The sequence below is a fragment of the Amblyomma maculatum genome, chromosome 5, assembly GCF_055883805.1.
Source record: "Amblyomma maculatum isolate TAMU_Amacu chromosome 5, ASM5588380v1, whole genome shotgun sequence".
Classification (NCBI taxonomy): Eukaryota; Metazoa; Arthropoda; class Arachnida; order Ixodida; family Ixodidae; genus Amblyomma; species Amblyomma maculatum.
Window position 1 is genome coordinate 84001662 of NC_139348.1, and position 18732 is coordinate 84020393.

The following is an 18732-nucleotide window of genomic DNA, read 5'->3' on the forward strand; positions in this document are numbered from 1 at the left end:
TACCGGTTATTCACATATCACAACTATGGGTTTTAATTACACTATGAGTGAAAACTTTCAGAAAGAAATAGCGTGCTCCGTTTATTTTTGTCCGCACCGGTACGTTACTTAGGCGCTCAATTTCCTATACGTGTGCGATGCGCCTAATTTGTCACCTTTGGCCACTTGTGAGAATCAATAGATGCGTAATAGGCTGCATAGCAGCTTACAGGGATGAAAAAAAAAATTAAATAAAAGATGGAGTTTCTTCAAAATATAATACCGGCACATGGGCTTGCTCTCTCTCATAAGGAAATCATAGAGCCAGCTGTATCGCAACAACCAAGCCGGAAGGGGAAGTTTAGCTCTTTTTTATTATACAGCCTGCATTTCGAAATAGACACTGACATATCTGAGAGGAGACCAATGGCGCAAAAAACCATGAGAGCTTTTTGCGCCATAAAGCTCAGCGTATAACGAGTCCCTGTTCTGGCCTGTATTAGGCTGAGTGTATTAAGCTCTCACAAAAGCGAAACTTCAGCGCCCATGGATCTGCTAGCCGACAGGTGAAGGTGCCATCCGGGAATATGCAGATGGGTACTGGTTTAGTTATCAGTATGGGACATATACTAGATAAATTGTCTTAAGCAGCATGAGGCACCACAGTTCCCGCACGAGTGGGTATAAACCGCTTCTCGCGCCAGAATATAGAACGTGTTATTGAGAATTAGCACAATGGGGCCGCTATCTATGTCCAGGTAACGCTTGAAGTGAACATTTATCTATATATATATATATATAAGCGAAGTGTACGCTTCATTTCAATGGGCAATTTCATTGAACTCGACGTTTCGATCGGGGATCGGTTCCCGATCGAAACGTCGAGTCCAATGAAACTGCCCATTGAAATGAAGCGTACACTTCGCTGGCTACTTCCTCAGGCTGCCAAGTATGTTATATTTTCAAATCATATTGTGGGCATTTAACCTCACTCTCGCCCGCACGATATGGCGAGCACCCTCTCTCTCTCATTCACGAGGAGCCCTCATCTTTCCCCTCCTGACCTCGTTCTTCTGGAGCTGCGACCGAGACGGCGGGAGATGAGAGAACTGCGTAAGCGCCGGGTGGCTCATTGTTTCCCTCTCCTCTTATTTCGATGGACAGCATTTGCTTCCGGACAGACGACGCCGCGAAGCCGGAGCGCGCTAATGCTGCTATGACCGAGGATGCAATGAAATTGGGCACTCTCAATAAACAGCTTGGGCCCATTAGATGTGCCACGGTGTTCGCAAGGCCGTGTCGCCTGAGCTAGCGGTGTGGTGTTTGGCTCTGAAAGCAGAGCTCGAGCCCCGTGGGTACTCCCAATATATATAAATATATATATATATATATATATATATATATATATATATATTACGAAGTAGTTTCCGTTGGCTGCCGTAATTCAAAGTTGAAGACACACTTTATAGAGACACATTTATTTGTTTTCGACATTTCGGCCGCAGCCCGATCTTTATCAAGACTGTGTAACATCGCTTGGGACTGCCTTTTTAAGCAGTATTGCTACAAAACAAACAAAGCAATAAAGTTGACACCAGTAAGGACCATTCTTAGGAAATTGAAAAAAGAAAAAGTCGAGGGAGAAAATCTGGAAGGAGTGTGGGGTTGAAGACTGGGGGACGCTCGAAACAAGACTAGACAGGAGAGAACGGACAAACGCAGTGCGGGGTGGGTTCCCAGTCAGCGTAAGGTAGAACAGGTGTTGTAGGGAATTTGGCGTGGAATTTGGCGTGTGCAGGCGCGGGTATTAAAGAGGGTAGGCTTTAGAAGGTAAGACTTCTTCGCACTCAGAGTTAGCGCATAGCTTTAAAATACGCAGTTTAGCGTGCGATTAGCGCCGGCTGCCTTGGTTGTCTTTTGTGCATTCTGTATAGGATGAGTGGTGGGCTGGGTTGTGAAAAAAAAGGAAAAGAAAAGAGAAGGAAGGAGAGAGGGGGGTAGAGGTGAATAGTCTCCTCTGAGTGGAGTGAACTCTAAGCCTGTGCTATTTGGTTTTTCTTTAGCCAATCGTCACAGTACGGACCACCGAACGGGTCAGTAGAACCGACATGTGGAATTCAGAAACGTTCGGACCACTCCCCCACTGACTTCACCTTTTATTGCTGAAAAAAAAAAAGTGGCGTTGAGAGACTGTAGCGTGAGCCAGCCGTACGATCTCTAAATCTCTCCTCAATTATACTTTAACCAAGAATCCAGGAGGCTAGAAGTCTTAGGCGATAAATGAATAATAATTTGGTAAGAGAGACAAGCCATTTCAAAATGAGTAGCAGATTATTTGGTTTGGGGACCATGTATATATGAAAGGGTTCCAGGATTATTGTTAACACCCTCTTCAGTGGTAATAAATTTGTGAATAAAATAGGATTCTCGTTGTTCACTTTCTCGAGTGGTTTTGAAGCCCCCTTGGGAAATAATTAGATTTGTGAGTCGAACGAGTGATGTTCTAGGTTTATATGTTTCGATAATGGAAGATTTGGAAGGGACTTGGTTTGGGCACGGTGGTGGTTGTACCGAAGGCGGAATTGAGTTTCTGTTTGTCCTCTGTATTGCTATTCACATATGCTGCATTCCAGGAGGTAATTAATTTTCAATGAGTCACAATTGAATTTGCCATGGATTGAATGTTGGAAATCTGATTTAGTACTTTTTGCGAAACTCGTGGTATTCATGTGCTTGAAAACCTTGCACCGGCCTTTACCCCAGGGGCGACAACCACGTGTAGCGGTGTTGTTATCTTTGGAGTTAATTAGGTAGGTATGGTGGTTTTTGGAACGTCTGTAAATAACGCGGAGAGCGTACTTAAAATATTGGGCAGACGTTGACTTTCTTGGATGATGTTAAACATTTACGAAGAATTTTATTTATATTCGGCGGATTACTGGTGAATATAAGGATAAGATTGGTCAGTAATAACTTTGGTTTTCTGGTGTCCCTGGAGTAGTTCGTTACGGTTAAGACTTGAAGCTCTTCTGATGACGCCATCAATTAGAGATGTTGGGTAGCCGTGTGTTACAAGAATGTTGCGCATCTGTTTAGAGTTAGCGTGAAAGTCTGGGTAATTAGAATATATTCTTTTAAAACGGTGGGTCTTGGACTAGGGAATGCTTGTTTTGCAGTGACGGGGATGGCAACTTTAAAAATGTAGATATTTTTGGGAGTCGGTTGGTTTTCTATGTACGGTTGTGCGAATTGAACTATTTTCGAGAAGAACGTGAACATCAAGAAAGTTGATTTCGGTAGCTGAGTAGGAGTGAGTAAACTATATGTTGGGATGTGCAGAATTGAAACTTTTGATAAAGCGAATGAACTGTTGTTCAGTGCTTGTCCACAATATGAAAATGGCACACAGATAACGTTTGTAAAAAAAAAAACCGTCGGACTGGACAAGAGAGGAATTTTGGCTGCATGTGATGCATGACGATGGTGCAGTAGTTGGGGGCCATCCTTGTACGCATATATATATATATATATATATATATATATATATATATATATATATATAAACGTAAAGGAGGTGACAGACGGTGGAAACAACAAACTTTAATCCGACGTTTCGGTCGGGGCCCGGCCTTTGTCAAGGGATGCAGAAAGAAACTGTCGGTTACCATTTCTTATATACATGCACAATCGAAGAACACGCGACCAGCCACTCTCAACAACTGAACATCAAAATATCAAAACAAGATTCCACACGCGTGATGTAATGGCGGTGCAAAGTATATAGACAAAATGACACGTGTTGCGCTTAGGTCATGCATCTTAATATATTGCACAAAGTAAGGAAGATATAGCACTTAAAAGATTGTTGTCACTATCAGCGCACAAAATAAAATATCACGAGGTTAGAATGTGTAGAGTACATGTCACACTTAATCCTGCAACATTCAGGAGGGGGAGGGGGGGATTCATCTACTGAAATATTATTCTCATTCGTAGGCGACAGTAGCAGATAACACGTCGCCTACTAATGAGCTACTGTTTGCTTTTGCTTAGGTGAAATCAAGCTTAGTTTTACACAGCAGATCTTTTGTACGCATTCATTGGTTGAGCCACGCAGCCACAAACGTCACTGTTGCCGGTGTAACCGTGCAAAATTCTGTGTAGAGTACGCCAGAAAAAACGTCACATGAAGCAGAGTGCATGGAGAATAGGTGACGCGTCGACGACGGTTCACCTGGCCAATCAGTGCTGAGGAGGGCGGTTCCTCAAACTGCTGCGTCGATCCGTCATCGGGTTACCGCTGCGAGCCCGCATTGCTGTAGAAGGCTCCTATGAGACTAAAGAAGAGCCCGGGCTGGGCTCTTCCTCTGAGCTTGCCTTACGTCTAGCGCTATCCGTATCATTTAACAAGTGTAGAGACGCTTTACCTCTCATCGCGTGGAAACCTTACTGCTTACGAATATTGCAGATCATCGTGTTACGCGCTGAGTTCGTAAGAACACATTGTTTTCGACTGGTGGATATGGCTTCACTGAGAAGTTCAGTTGTGTTATACATGCCTGTCTGACTCAGTTATGCAATGTTTAGCTTATGGTATGTATGCGTGTCCGGATTGTTACGCGCTGCTAGTACTTTCAATTGGCAAGCAGCATCTTTCCCACTCATGCCCGCTTCGTGGCCGGCTACCCTCACTAGGGTGCACTCAATAGGAGCGGTAGATTTGTTAGTTTCGGTGCCTTGATCCACTTCACTGTTTGATTGGATGAACATTCCCAAGACTCAGTCTTGTCCTGTTGTAATGACTGGCTTATTAAATGTAGACAAACCACTCCGAATCGGATTGGTAGAATACGTCTTTTGTATTTGATTCGTAGAACAGCTCAGCTAGCCTGTTGATCGCCTCCTCTAGGGCATTGACCGTCGGACACGGGACCTTTTGGTTTTTCTAGTTGTAATGTATTCTGCAAGTTATTTGTAGGTGTTATTCCAGGTCTCGGGCCAGACCATTTAATATAATATTGAACAGTAGAGCGGAAATTACAGCTCCATGTGGCACACCTAAGTGGTTATTCGTAAGAAATCACTTCTTGTGTTCGCAATGGCAAATCGTCGCTACCTTGTTTGTTAGCAAGGCTTTCACATTATTTGACAGTAGTTCGCGGTAGTCTATTGCCCCATTTAAATTAAACGCTAGCAGGAGACGCTCGCACTGAATTTAAATTATAAGCGGGGCTTCTTTTATAATGCAAAGAAATGCATCTTGCGCCGAAAACCCACGGCGAGATCCAAGTATTGGGGAAGAAAAGTCATGGCCCTCAACTTACCTTTGCAATGGGCGAATTTTCTTCTACAGCATGCCCAAATACAGTATGCTACACTGCACGCAGGACACAGACTGCGGGAGGTTTGCCGGTCTTTGAGACAGTTATGATCTCAGATTGTTTCCACTCGGTAGGGACTTCCCCTTTCAGCGATTCGCACTAATATAGGTGAGGATTGCTTCATTAGTGTTTGCTGCTTATGACTCGAATGATTGCGGTTTTGAGGAGATCTGCTGCTATTGAAAGCGACTGTGTTGTGCATGAAACAAACCGCAAAATTCTAGACCTATATTGTCACTTGAAAAGCAAAATGCATGCTTTCTGCTTGCATTCAGACCACTTCAGTTCAGTCGACCAGCCATTATGAAGAAGCCACACGCGATACCTTGCAAGCAGTAGAGAAGCGTAGCATATATATATAGACAAAATAACGAAAAGGGGAGAAAAGCGTTCACAAATTTGATAGCTGACAAGAAGGCAACAAGGCAGCCTGCGAAATGGCATTATGTTTGGGCTTATCAGAAAACTCGAAAAAAAACACCACAAGCGCAAATCCGCATCGCACACATAATTACTCCACTTTCTTCGCAAACTGATTGCACTACTGAAAGACCGCAATAGGAAGCAACCGTTATCGTTTCGCGTTGATACGATTGCTTTCGCAGCAACTTTAAGCCATTGGTGTAAGTGAAGGAAGTTCAATCCATGTGTTTAGCTTTTATTGCTGAATCCTGCGCACGCTGCACTGGAGTATGCGAAAAGTGTGAGAAAATAATTTGTACAGTTTTAATTATCTCAAGACAAATGACCACTTGGCATGCTTCGTCTCATGTACCATAATAGTACCGTGAACCACTCAAATAGTTACTTTTCTTTTTGACAGCCGCCGTTCATGCTCGTTGTAACGGGATGCAGCTTTAACAACTTTAATGTCGCGGAATATCCACCCAGATTTATTTTAAAGACTCCTGCCGCTCGCGTGTGCCACTAGAATGCAAAAATTCCATCGTGTGTCCTATATGCTCAGAGTCGCATAGCGGCGACATTTGCCGCGCGATTGTTCTGAAGTGCGCCAAGTGCCACGGCCCTCATGCCCCTCCTTAAAGGACTGCCCCCGCTAAGCCACAGAACGGGCAGTGCTGCAGCAAATGGTGCGGGATCAATCTACACACAGAGAGGCCGCTGCTAAGGTGCGACGGCGTCGTTCGCGTCGCCGAAGATCATCTAAGAAAGCAATTAATTTTGATAGCAAGGCCTCGAGCACTCCCGCATCTTGTCCTACTCCTATGCCTGCAGTCTTTATCAAGGGACCTCGACTAGCGGTGAGTCTGGAGGCGCTGCCTCAGACGTTAACTGGCCACCGCTACCAAAACCTTCCACGTCCGCTGCGCCAGGAAACTTGCCGCGGACCGAATCTCCTGCACCTACTGCCGAGCTAGGGAAAACTCATGATGTGGAACATGGCCTAGACATACAGGTAATTTCCATTCTCACGTCCATGATGAATGCAATCCGCGCTGTGCCATCTAGTCTGCACACACCAGCAGCACAAATTGCGCTACAGGTTCTGGACTCGCTAACACCAGTTCTAGCGGCTCTACAGTCGTAGACACAATGGCTCCCCCAGCATTAACATTTGAAAAAAAAACTCAAAGACGCCTCTATTTTTCAATGGAATGCCCATGGTCTTCAGTCCCGAATTGCAGATATTCGACAATATGTTCATGCAAATCGCATCCCCATCCTTGTTATTTGTGAGCCGAATGTACCAAAGATCTTACGACTGTCAGGCTACGAGGCATTTGCATCTCCAACGCACCAAGGAAACCGCAAGGGCATCATTTATATTCGGCGAGACTCACATATGTAATCCATCCGGTTAGTCCCAGCAACGACAACCAGTACGTTTACTTGACAGTGAAGAAGCGCAATCTCAAGTTTACACTTGTGGGTGCGTATATGTCGCCATCAAGTTGTTTTGACGCCACACGATTGAGCGACTTGATGGCGATTACACCTGGCTCTTGGATCATTATAGGAGACTTTAACGCTCACCACATGATGTGGGGAAGTATTCGAATGAACCTCAAGAGAAAAAAACTTGTGTCCTTCGCCTCTGATCATGACCTGCAATGTCTAATTGACGGTGCACCGACATTTATTCGAGGGGCAACTTACAGCCGCTGTCTTGATTTAGCTTTCGTGTCTCGATGCCTTACCAACAACGACCAATGGTTTGCAGATATAGAAACACACGGAAGTGACCACATTCCTACATATGTGGTCATTAATGGCTTTCCACGTCCAAGTCTGTCCCACGAATACGCCACATCGATTGGTCGGCATTTCAAGCACTTATGAAAGATGCTTGCACAGCAGACCTCTCTGCAAGTATTGAAGAGCAAATTAATAAGGTCATGATAAACGCGACGTCTTTCTTCACCTCAGTACCTACCAACACAGAGTTTGATACGGAATTACAGCGCCTGCGAGCATTGCGACGGAGGGCAGGGCGTAGATACCGACGCACGAAGTCGCGCCTCGACCTCAGAGATGCGAGGCGCCTGCAAAAGAAAATTCAGCACCGAGTTCAAGCCCTGCAGGAAAAACGTTGGCAGTCATTCTGTGAAACTCTTGATCGCCGCAAGCCTTTATCACGCTTCTGGAATGTCGTTAGTGGCCTCCGAACATCCCCTAAACAGCTCTACCCATTCAAATCTGTCGCACTCTATCAAAGACGTAAAGAGGTCGAGGTAGCAGAAGAGTTCTGAGCCAGGGTAGCAGGCCAATCGACTCCAACGGCAACGCTACATTTCAACGATGTTCCAGCTTCACAGGATTCACGAATGCACCTTCCCTTCACCGAGGAAGAAGTTGACGCTGCGCTGGCTTCTTGCAGACGGTCATAATCGCCGGGTCCCGACGGTGTAACATACACTGCGCTTGGAAATCTTGGACAGGAAGCTAGGCGCGCTCTTTTGGAATATTGCAACAAATCATCGAGTGAGGGTACAGTTCCAGACGATTAGAAGTGCAGTCGTTTAGTTCCGCTCCTGAAACCTGGCAAATCGCCTCTAGACTTGACATCATACCATCCAATTGCACTGGCTAGTTGCGTTAGTAAAGTACTGGAAAGAATGCTGCTTACACGTATTGAGTGGTACCTGGAGCACTACCGCATATATCCGGATATAGTGTCAGGATTTCGACTTGGACGCTCTTCAATTGACAACGTGTTGGACCTGGTATCATCTGTACAATGCCAAAACATTTTGAAGCGCTTACCAGCGGCGTTGTTCATGGATATAAAGTGCGCATATGACAACATCACTCACCAGGCCATTTTGGACGCTCTGGAAGCTGCCAAGCTCGGCGGTCGTGTTTTTTTGCTGGATACGCTGTTATTGATCCAACAGATCTCACTTTATGCAGACTGAGGATCGCCCAACATTATCTCATTTCACTTCCCGTAGAGTCCCACAGGGTGGAGTACTAAGCCTCACGCTCCTCAATCTTGCTTTAGTCGGGCTTGTTGACTTAATACCACAGCCGGTGACACTTTTAATATACGCGGACGACATCCGTATATGGGCATCAGGAGTTACACGCCCACAGGTTAAAGCGAGGCTTCAAAATGCGGCAAGTATATAGTTGCGTCCTACCTCCACCTGCAAGGTCGGCATATATCAATTGAAAAGTGCTCGCTAATTGCATTTACACGCAAGAACGTGTCACCTTACACCGTACGCACTGATGGTAAACAATACCCAACGAAATCAGCGATCGTTTCCTGGAAGTGATCAACGACAGAAATCTTTTGTGGACTCCCCATATTTCATTCATGAAAAAGAGGCTAACAGCAATTGCTCACATACTTGCCTTTATTGAGGTAAAGTCATGGGGAGCGTCCGTGCGGTCGATGCTCCAGCTGTACCATGCATTATTTATGGGATTTCTTCGGTACAGCTTACCTGCACTTGGAAATGTCAGCAAAAAACCACCTTAGGAATTCTACAGAGCGTTCAAGCTCAAGCTCTGTGAACCTGCCTGGGATTGCCGAAATGTGCCTCTACGGCTGCTACCATTTTGATTGCTCAGGAGCACCCAATATCTGCCTACCTAACAGTTGACGCCCTGAAGGCACATTTCCGACACATCACCCGAGTTCCCTGTCATCATTTGGCCAGTCTTCCTATGCCAGCCCGCGTACATCGTTTACAGAGACCGTTGATGCGCATCGCGCTATTCTGCCGTCCCACCGTCCTCTCCACTGTGGAGCCTGCATCAACCACACGTGCTTTTTCAATACCCGGTATCAGAAGGAAGGTCGAGCTATCGCCGACCATGCAAATCGTATGCACGTCTACACCGACGGTTCAGTGAACGCCGTGAACCGTACTTCTTCAACAGCCGCAGAACTAACCGCACTACATGTCGCTATTAGTCATATCAGTCAGCAAAGCCCTCAACGATGGTCTATTTTCACACATTCAAGAGCAGCTCTGCAAGCCTTAAAAGCGGCTCTTCGCCGTGGAGCCCATGACCAACTCGCCGCGGAAATACGACAACTTCATCACTATGCCATAAATGGAGGACAAGACATCATCTACCAATGGCTTCCAGGACACAGCGGCATAGCGGGCAGTCTCCGGGCGGACGAAGTCGCACGAGCAGCCCACCAAGGCGGCGATTGGGTGTTGATTCCATTTTCCAGGACAGACACAACGGGCAGGCTTCGCGCACTTCCTCAGGAACAAACGCTCTCCTTGTGGAATTCTAACCAGTTTGCGAACTGCCGTTCAAAATCCCTGGACCCTGACCTGAAGCTCCGGCTTCCACTTGGCCTACCCCGATGTGAAGAAACTTTGCTGTACCGTCTGTGGGTTGGTGTAGCATTTACAAACTCTTATTTCTTTGTGATAGGTATGGGAAATAACCCTACATGCACAAATTGCGGGTGCGAAGAGACTATAGGCCACATTCTTTGTGAGTGCCCCATATACAGTGAGGAACGACAGCGTCTATGCCGTGCACTGGAGCGTCTAGATGGACGCCCACTAACTGAAATTAAGATACTAGGTCCCTGGCCATGGCGATCGTCTGCGGTGAAGGCCTCCCAGGCACTGCTCCGCTTTATGAAAAGCACAGGACTGATCGAAAGGCTATGATTTTTTATGTTACCTAATGTGTCTGTGAAGTGATGTGATGTGACATGTCTGTGATGTAACTGTACTATCAACCCATCCCTCTCTCACCCACAACATTTACACCCATCTACCCCTCTCCCCCAGGGCAGGGTATCAAACCAGTTCCTTTACCGTTTAACCTCCCTGCCTTTCCTCCTCATCTTCCTCCTCCTCCTCTTCGCCGCGTTTAAAATGAGCGTTGGCGCTTGCGACAGGAGTTCTGAGATCAACGACCGACGAGCAGGCTTGCTGTTATCGCCAAATCGCTTTGTTCATTTTCAGGCGGAAGTCAGCCTAAAGAAACAGTTCGTTCACTGCTACGCCATTCTCTTCGTTTGCTGGTTTCGGCATCCGACCACCAACACATGCCATCTGGTGGAGGTGCTGAATTCTTTCAACGTGGATTGCCCTTCAGTGCGGCGGATGAAAAAAAAGAAACAACCCCTGGTCTTCTTGCGTCGCCGGAAGCCCCCGATCGCCTACGAAGTGCCCATCGAAGAATCATGCCTTGTTTCAGCATGCCTTGTTTCAATGGCTGGAACGACGCTACGAAGCCTAGTCAAATCAATTTTGCTCTTAAATGATCTGCCCGAATCTGGTTCAAAAATCGCGAGATCTCTCTAAAAGATGGGGAGACATTCGAGATGGCGTTTTGATGACATTTGCAAGTATCGTCCAGAAGTAAAAATCCTAGGCTCTACTAATTCAATGCTTCAACTTCCAAAAGATCTTGGCCTAATCTATGTTGAGAATATGAAGCGCCTCATTCACCGTGGTAGCTCTGACATGACAGAAGGGGACATAGTGAAATGCTGGTTGCGAAGCATTAAACAGTCTTTTCTTTCAGGACTTGCAAGAAATGTATCAACAACCGAGGCCGTTTTTCAAAGCGAAGCGTCCACTATCGAGAAGGCGATGGACAACCGAATATGCCACTATGATTGACCACTAACACCGGCCTACGAAATCTATTACAGCAGTGAATCAACGAGCGGAGACAGCTTTCTGGGCCCTAATACGCAAATCGTTCTCCAAGTTCTTCGACGGCTGCTACCACCACCTCAACAGCCCCAAGTAGCGACGTTTACAGATATCGTGTGCGGGAGGTGGTTCGTTCGAAATCCGCCGCCGAACACCCAGCGGTTAAAATTGGATATAAGCGTCCCCCGGCCTTGCGCGCGGCTCTTACAGGGGTGTGCGCTTGGAAGAGGCTGCAAAATAGTTTCGAGCACTTCAGCCTACAAAGGTGGTTCGAGTTTCCGTGTTTCGAGTTACCGCTTAAATAGAGACCGGAATCAAATATTCTGTAATTAGTGGAGCGTTGCTGCCAAGCTCACGAAAGTAGGGACTACCGCTCGTGTTTGGCCGGTAACCCGCATTGTGTAAGCTGAATACTCTGGCCGGGAGGGGCCACCGCAAAAATAACAGTAAATAGAGGCACTTGCGCCATGAGCGTCGTGCTCGTGGCGTAAGTGCTCCCGTGACTGATTTTTGGTATGGACGTTTCGAGTGAGCATCGGGCGATCATATATCTTCGCTTAAAGTTAATAAAGCTCTTGATGGACAGTGACATACCTACTACGACGACATCGAATAATCATATCGCTCTAAACATCCTCGTTGGAGGCTTAACCGTGCCAGCCCGATTAAGTGTCGCTTACATGGCAACGCATACATTAAAATCGGCGAGGGCTTCGTCCATGGAAACGCCCAGTTGCTTTTAGAACTAAGGCTCTGCATAGCCAGAGGTATCTCCCATTGCCCTCATGGGAAATCTCTCGTACTGGAAACGAAGTTTACCGAAGAATACCGGCATCTCAGCAAGGGTACAAAGAATGGTTTTTTCGGCGACATAGCAGACATCCGGGACATCTTCGCTCTCCCCAAACAACCCGAAGATAATGCATTTAACCAAGGCTGCCAGACCATGTTGCAAATAAATCCTGCGCTGACCCGAGCCAAGCAAAACTAGGTAAGTATCCTTTCTGCAAATCCACAGCAGATATTTTTCGTCAGTATCAAAAGTGCGGGAAATTTGACTGACCAAGCATCTTGTTGTCACCGACCAGCACAACCGACCTCTTCGCCAAAGCCATGTATTACTGCGGGAACGCCAGGTCATCCTTGATTAAGGTAAAGAAATGTTTCGCGATGACATAATTTAGCCATCGAAGAGTCCCTTGGCGGCACTAGTCATTTCAGTGAAGAAAAAAGACCGAACATTTCGTTTCCGGCTTCGATTACCGCCGCTTGAATAGCGTAATCAGCGATGTTCCGCTTCCTCGCAAAGACGCCATGCTGAATCGGCTTTGCAAAGCTAAGTACTTTTCGTCGATGGACCTAAATTGTGGGTACTGGCAACTTGATGTTAGCGAAAGAGACCACAACAAGGCAGCGCTCATAACACCGGACGGCCCCTTCGAGATCAGGGTAATTTCTTTCCGCCTCTGCTCCGCACCAGCCACTTTTCAGCGATTAAGGAATACTGTACTAACTTGCTTGAAGCCACAGATTTGTCTGGTGCACAGTCACGACATCGGTTTCTCCGATACGAAATTTGAAGACCGCTTGAAAAGGCTTCGGAGAGTGCTAATTCAACAAAATCGACAGGGCTAACACTGAAACCAGAGAAATGCCGCTTCGCCTACGAGGAACTGCCGATTCTAGATGACATCGTTAGCAAGGATAGCACTCGCCCACGTGCAATTAAAACAGCCGCGATCGCACAGTTTCCACCGCCTGTCGACAAGATAGCAGTTTGCAGATTTCTTGCTCTGTGAGCTAATTATTGACCTTTTATCACGAATGTTTCGCGCATCTTAAGGCTGTTCACCGCGGCTTACAGAACCTGATCTAACTTTTAAATTGGAAGCGCCCCCACTAGACGTTTTCGACCCGTTTAATCGCCTACTAAAGTCGCCTACTGTTCTGCACATGTTTGCAAATGTTGGATCAATTGTACTTAAACAGGTGCACCTTGTTACGGCAACTGTTCCAATTGCCTGATTGGTAATGGTCACCTCTCAGAGCCTGTGCTAATTCGATCATCCGTGAAACAAGGCTGTCCTGTGTCACCGCTACTCTTTGCCCTCTACCTAGAGCCACTTTGTTTGAGTGTACTCCAAAACCATAATATCCGTGATTATGTCGCCTTCAGTAATGAAGTCAAAGTTCATGCATACGCCGATGATTTGGCCTTTTTCTGCACTAACAAACACAGAATTGACAAAATTATAACCACCATTGAACAGCTTGGCATTTTATCTGGCGCTCAAATGAATATGTCTAAAAGTTCGGGTCTGTGGTTCGTTTCACGGGGAGCAATGCTGACACATTATGCTGGAATTAAAGGGTCTCGTGTTCCCTCCAAATACCTTGGAGTTACACTTCATGCATTCACCTTTAGTGGGCGTTCCTGGAAATAGCAGGTCACGGTGCTCCAAAGCTATGCTCAGACTTTTGCTCCCCACCGCCTATCAATTTTTTGCCGAGCACAGGCCTGTAACATGTTTCTGGCTACAAAAATTTATTATGTTTTACAGGTACTTTCTTACGCAAGGAATTACATCGAAAGTTATCACCGAACGTTCACGACGTTCATATGGTCGTCCAGGTTTGCGTCTATGCGGCGTGATTACTTTTTCAGGCCTGTTTCTGCTGGCAGACTAGCTTTGACACATCTCTATGTCAAATAGTTGGTTGCTCGTTTCTTCTTTTTCCGTGATAGCTCCCATCCAATTACCAGAGCATCCCTGCAAACTAACCTTGTGAACCTTCTTCCAAACTTAGTGGTCTCTTCCAAATTTACCGATCGCCAATTTATTTGATTTTATGAAAGAAGTTTGAGATTAAGGGCGTTTTCTGGCAGTTCGCCTCTCTTATGAGTACTTATTCTCTGTTTCACGGAAAATTTTATACAAAGAATTGATATCTGTGTTGTTTCCATCTCCCTTATATCGTCCACTCTATTCTAATTGTAGGGGCATGATGAGTTAAAAAGGGTGCGCAAAATGCCGATCTCGACTTGTACTAAAACGTTTTTCTTTAAACTTCTTGCCGAGGTTTTGCCTGTTGGCAAAACCTGGCTTCACAGAAAAATATATTCGTTTCTTCTGTTAATTGTCCGCTGTATGATACACCTGAAACTATCGAATACTGTTTAATTGCTTGCTAAGATGCAATATTCTTTTGGGACGTTCTGCAAAGAGCATTGAAGAAATACTTTATTTTAAACTCCACAGTGCACGTTACTTGATGGCCACCGAACATGGCCACGAACCCTTTGACATGATTTTCCTCCTCGGACTGCGCCGCCCTCTACTCATTTCGGCCAGATGGTGCACCAGCTTGGAGACACGACGAAAGGCACTCTAAACCGGACTGGTTGCCATTGTTGATGTGTTGTCTTTCCTTGCCACCGTTTTAGTGAAGTTGTGCTAAGTCGTATTCTAGTTGTGTGGTGTTGTGTTGTATGTTTCTATTCGGCTTTTCGCCTACAGGCTGATTACTTTGTAAATCATGTATAAAGCTCTATGCTGAATTTAAAGGCATGTAATAAATACCATGCTGAAAAAAAAACACTGGGGAGGGGCACAGCGGTGAAGCACTCGGCTGGGGATTGAAAGGGTGGATGTCTGACTCCCAGATGAAGACTTTTTTTTTTTTTTTAATGAGGAGGAGTCGCACACCTCTTAAGCGTTGTTAGCTAACACCGCGGTGCTTAACAAAGAGGCTGCGCAGCTGTGTCTGTGAGCAACGTTTATTTCCACCGGAATGGAGGCGCCCTACTCCCCGCCCCAGCACGCAGGCCTAGTGGTCGAGACCTCTGCGATTAGAGACAGGCAAAGAGGTCTCGGTTTTTTTCCGCCTCTTCCTCCAGGCGGATGGCTTGCTTCTGAAGAGTTGGGTCCTCGCTCCGCAGAAAGGTTTACCAGGCTTCGCTACTAAGTATATTTGTTTCAGCCCCTGGGGAGCTAGCGCATTTTCAAATTACGTAGTATAGGGTCCGTCTCTATAACATTGCTTACATTTATCGTCCTGTCTCTCATCTTTCTGGACGTGATAGGCCCAGACGGGTGCATGTAATTCCTGCCTGTAGACGCCGCCATGCGGTCTCCTCTTTTTTGTTCAGACGCTTATCCGGTGGTGGCACCAGCTTTCTGCTTTGTCTATAATTTTCAACTATTTCTGTTTACTGTAATAGATGTGCGTTCATGTTCTGGCAATTGGGCGGCTCCACGGTTACCCGGAAGTAGAGAGCTCCGGCTAACTCGTGTGCCGCCTCGTTACCAGTACGGAAGCGCGTCCATATTAAGACCATATTAAGCTGACTTTTCTATGCAGCTGTTTTCCGGTCAGGATTCTCATTGCCTCTGGTGCGATTCTACCCTTTGCGTAAATGTAGATGGCTGTTTTGTTGTCACTAATTATGAATTTTACTTTCGTTCCTACGCAAGCGAGCGCTATCGCAACATCTTCAGCTGTTTCGGAATTGCGGCTTCTGATGGTGGCTGCAGATAATGCTGCGCAGCTGCCCTTGGCTGTGACGTCACTCGGTTTTACGCATGCGCAGAACTGGCAAGTCTGTGCTCCGGTTCACGCGCAGCTCGGCTCCGACCCTCGTAGTGAAGCTTTTCGCTTCAAAACTCATGCGGTGGTACCTCAGCCCATACGAAGTCATTCCGCGCTTCAGACAACTTCATTACGCAGTCCTCTTCGACGGCACGACCTTATTCCAGCGGCACTGGTTGCGCCCAGACATCGGCCATATTGTGTGACTGAAACTCTATGACTGACTGAAACGCGCGCTAAAGGCACTAGATGTCTTTGTTTACCTTTCTTGTGTTTTGTTGGCGTTGAGCCGATGCCATTTAAAGCGGACAGTTATGCCACGAACTATTAAATAGTTTACTTGTTCTTTTTTGACAACCGCCGGCATGCTGCCCTATCATTGCGATTCTAGCGCACGGATTAATTCTGTATTCGTTGTTCATGCTCATAATCGCGAGACGCAGCTTTATGATTTTCTGTGTCACGCGCGATGCGTTGAGATGTGTCTAGAAGATGCATACCACTTGAGTGTTCATATAATGTTTCAAGTTAAGAAAGCCACTGCCTGCAACTTTATCTAGATGTTTCTTCCTCGCCTTTAAGTTTAGAGTTGATGAGTGCGACGCTCTTTCTTAGATTGACGACCGAGGGGCACGCTTACTGTTATCACCGGCGCCGAATAGCGTAGGTCTATTTCGGTAGCAAATCAGTTCAAGTAGAGTTCATTCAGTCCAGGCCAGCCTCTTTGTTTGATGGTTTCGGCATCTGGTCACAAACACGTGATAATATCATCCATAACCTCAAGTTTCGCTTTCTTTGGGCACGTGTTATTCTCTCCTTATATACTTCTCGAAACTTCTAAGTACCAAAACCGTGGCCCCGTCGTTAAAACACTCGCCTGAAGATCCCAAGGATGCGGGGTCTATACAAGCCGCAATAACCGCGTTTCTGTGCAGGATAAAACTAAGCCGGCCGCTAATATGAAACATAAGCGCATGTCAAATAATCGCAGCTGCTCGGATTTCCAGAAAACTCCACTATGGCATTCTACGTAGCCTGTCCCATTTTGGCACGCTACTACCCAAAGACAACCAAATTCCTGCTATGCTGGAAACGCTGTCATGACAATTTGTTTATTTGATAGACTTACCTAATTGGAATAAAATTGAATGGGAGCAGCAGCAGGATCTATTATCTTGCGTTAGATATGCAGGTTGATGTATGCCTGGGATATGCATGCCTGTAAAACGTTTACTTCAGAGCGAAAGTTACCCTGTTTTAAAATCTGAAAGGCAAATGCCGTTAAGACAGCTGACAGGGGCTTTCTATACCCATAAACCTGTGGTTGAGGACGCAATGTAGCACGCGTGTATATATAAAAGGCAGCTGCTGTTATTTGATGGTGTAGTGGCTTTCTGCACGTTTTCCTTTTCCAGCTCAAGGTCCGAGACTGATGAGGGCTAAGGCTTTATTTGGTGCAGTTATGAAGGACTGCCATAAAGCAATATTTACCATCACCAAGAATGTGGACCCTAAAAAGTTCAGAATGGTAAGAAAGGTCGTTTTTTCCTTATCTAGTCTCTATAATAAATATTAAATAGAAACAGCATGTTCCTGAAAAGGTGGTAATATAAAAACATAAGTTCATAAAAGCCCATTTTATGGGTGCTGCCTGCTATCCCCGACGTGGACGTCAAAGTGTGATTGTAGAGGCAGAGGCTGCTCGTGTACTTTACTGCGCGGCCTTTGCGTGTATGCTACGCTGACCATCTGTGTTAACACTATATGCCCTATACTTTCTCAATATCTACGTAAAAAAAAAAAAAGATTAAAATGAGTGCTTGAATGCTTTGAACTGCCCCTCGAAATACCTAGGCCGATATTCTGAGTTTGCATCGTTATTGGTGTGTCGATATCTCACGTGACCTCGAGTCGTCTGATTGGTGGAAACGCCGCATGATATAGCCACCTCTTCCGGTTCCATGCGGGCAGCACGCAGTTCCCGCGTTTCGACCAATGAGATGACTCGAGGTCACGTAAGATAGCAACACTTTCGATTACGACGCAAACTCGGAATACGGGCCTTAATCAAATAAGGCATTATTTCTTTCCATGCATGAATAAAACGTTTTAAAACGAGAAATAAACAAGGCTTATTCTTTATCTCCGTGCATTATCATGAGCATACTACCCTGTAATATTTGCAGTCAAAAAGTAAAGATTAGGATTTGAAAACAAAGACCTGGAGATACGAAAGATCGAAGATGATTTTCCCTCAATAAAGCCCACCACCCGTCCGTTGTCTCCTTATCACTCTCTTTTGCGTGCTTTAATATTTTGCGTTAGGCTCTTTTCACAATTTTTAAAAGATGATTTTTCCTATTGAACAGTCAAGGATGTTTCATATTACTGCCATTGGTAAAGTGGGCCTCAGTAGAAGTGGCAAATAATCAGCTACAAAATACATTGATTACAGACTTATACTTAATACTTAGGCTAATAGGGATGACAAAAACTAAATAATAAGTCAGGAAAAAAATATTTGTCAGGTAGAATACAAGTGCAGGATAAGTGTGCAGATTATGTTAGCAATTTTTTTACTGCTTGTAAAATGTTCTGCGCTCGGCTGTGTTACGTATTTTGACATATAAGCGGCTAACGCCAGTAATGTTTACGGAAGAAATACATTCTGTGAG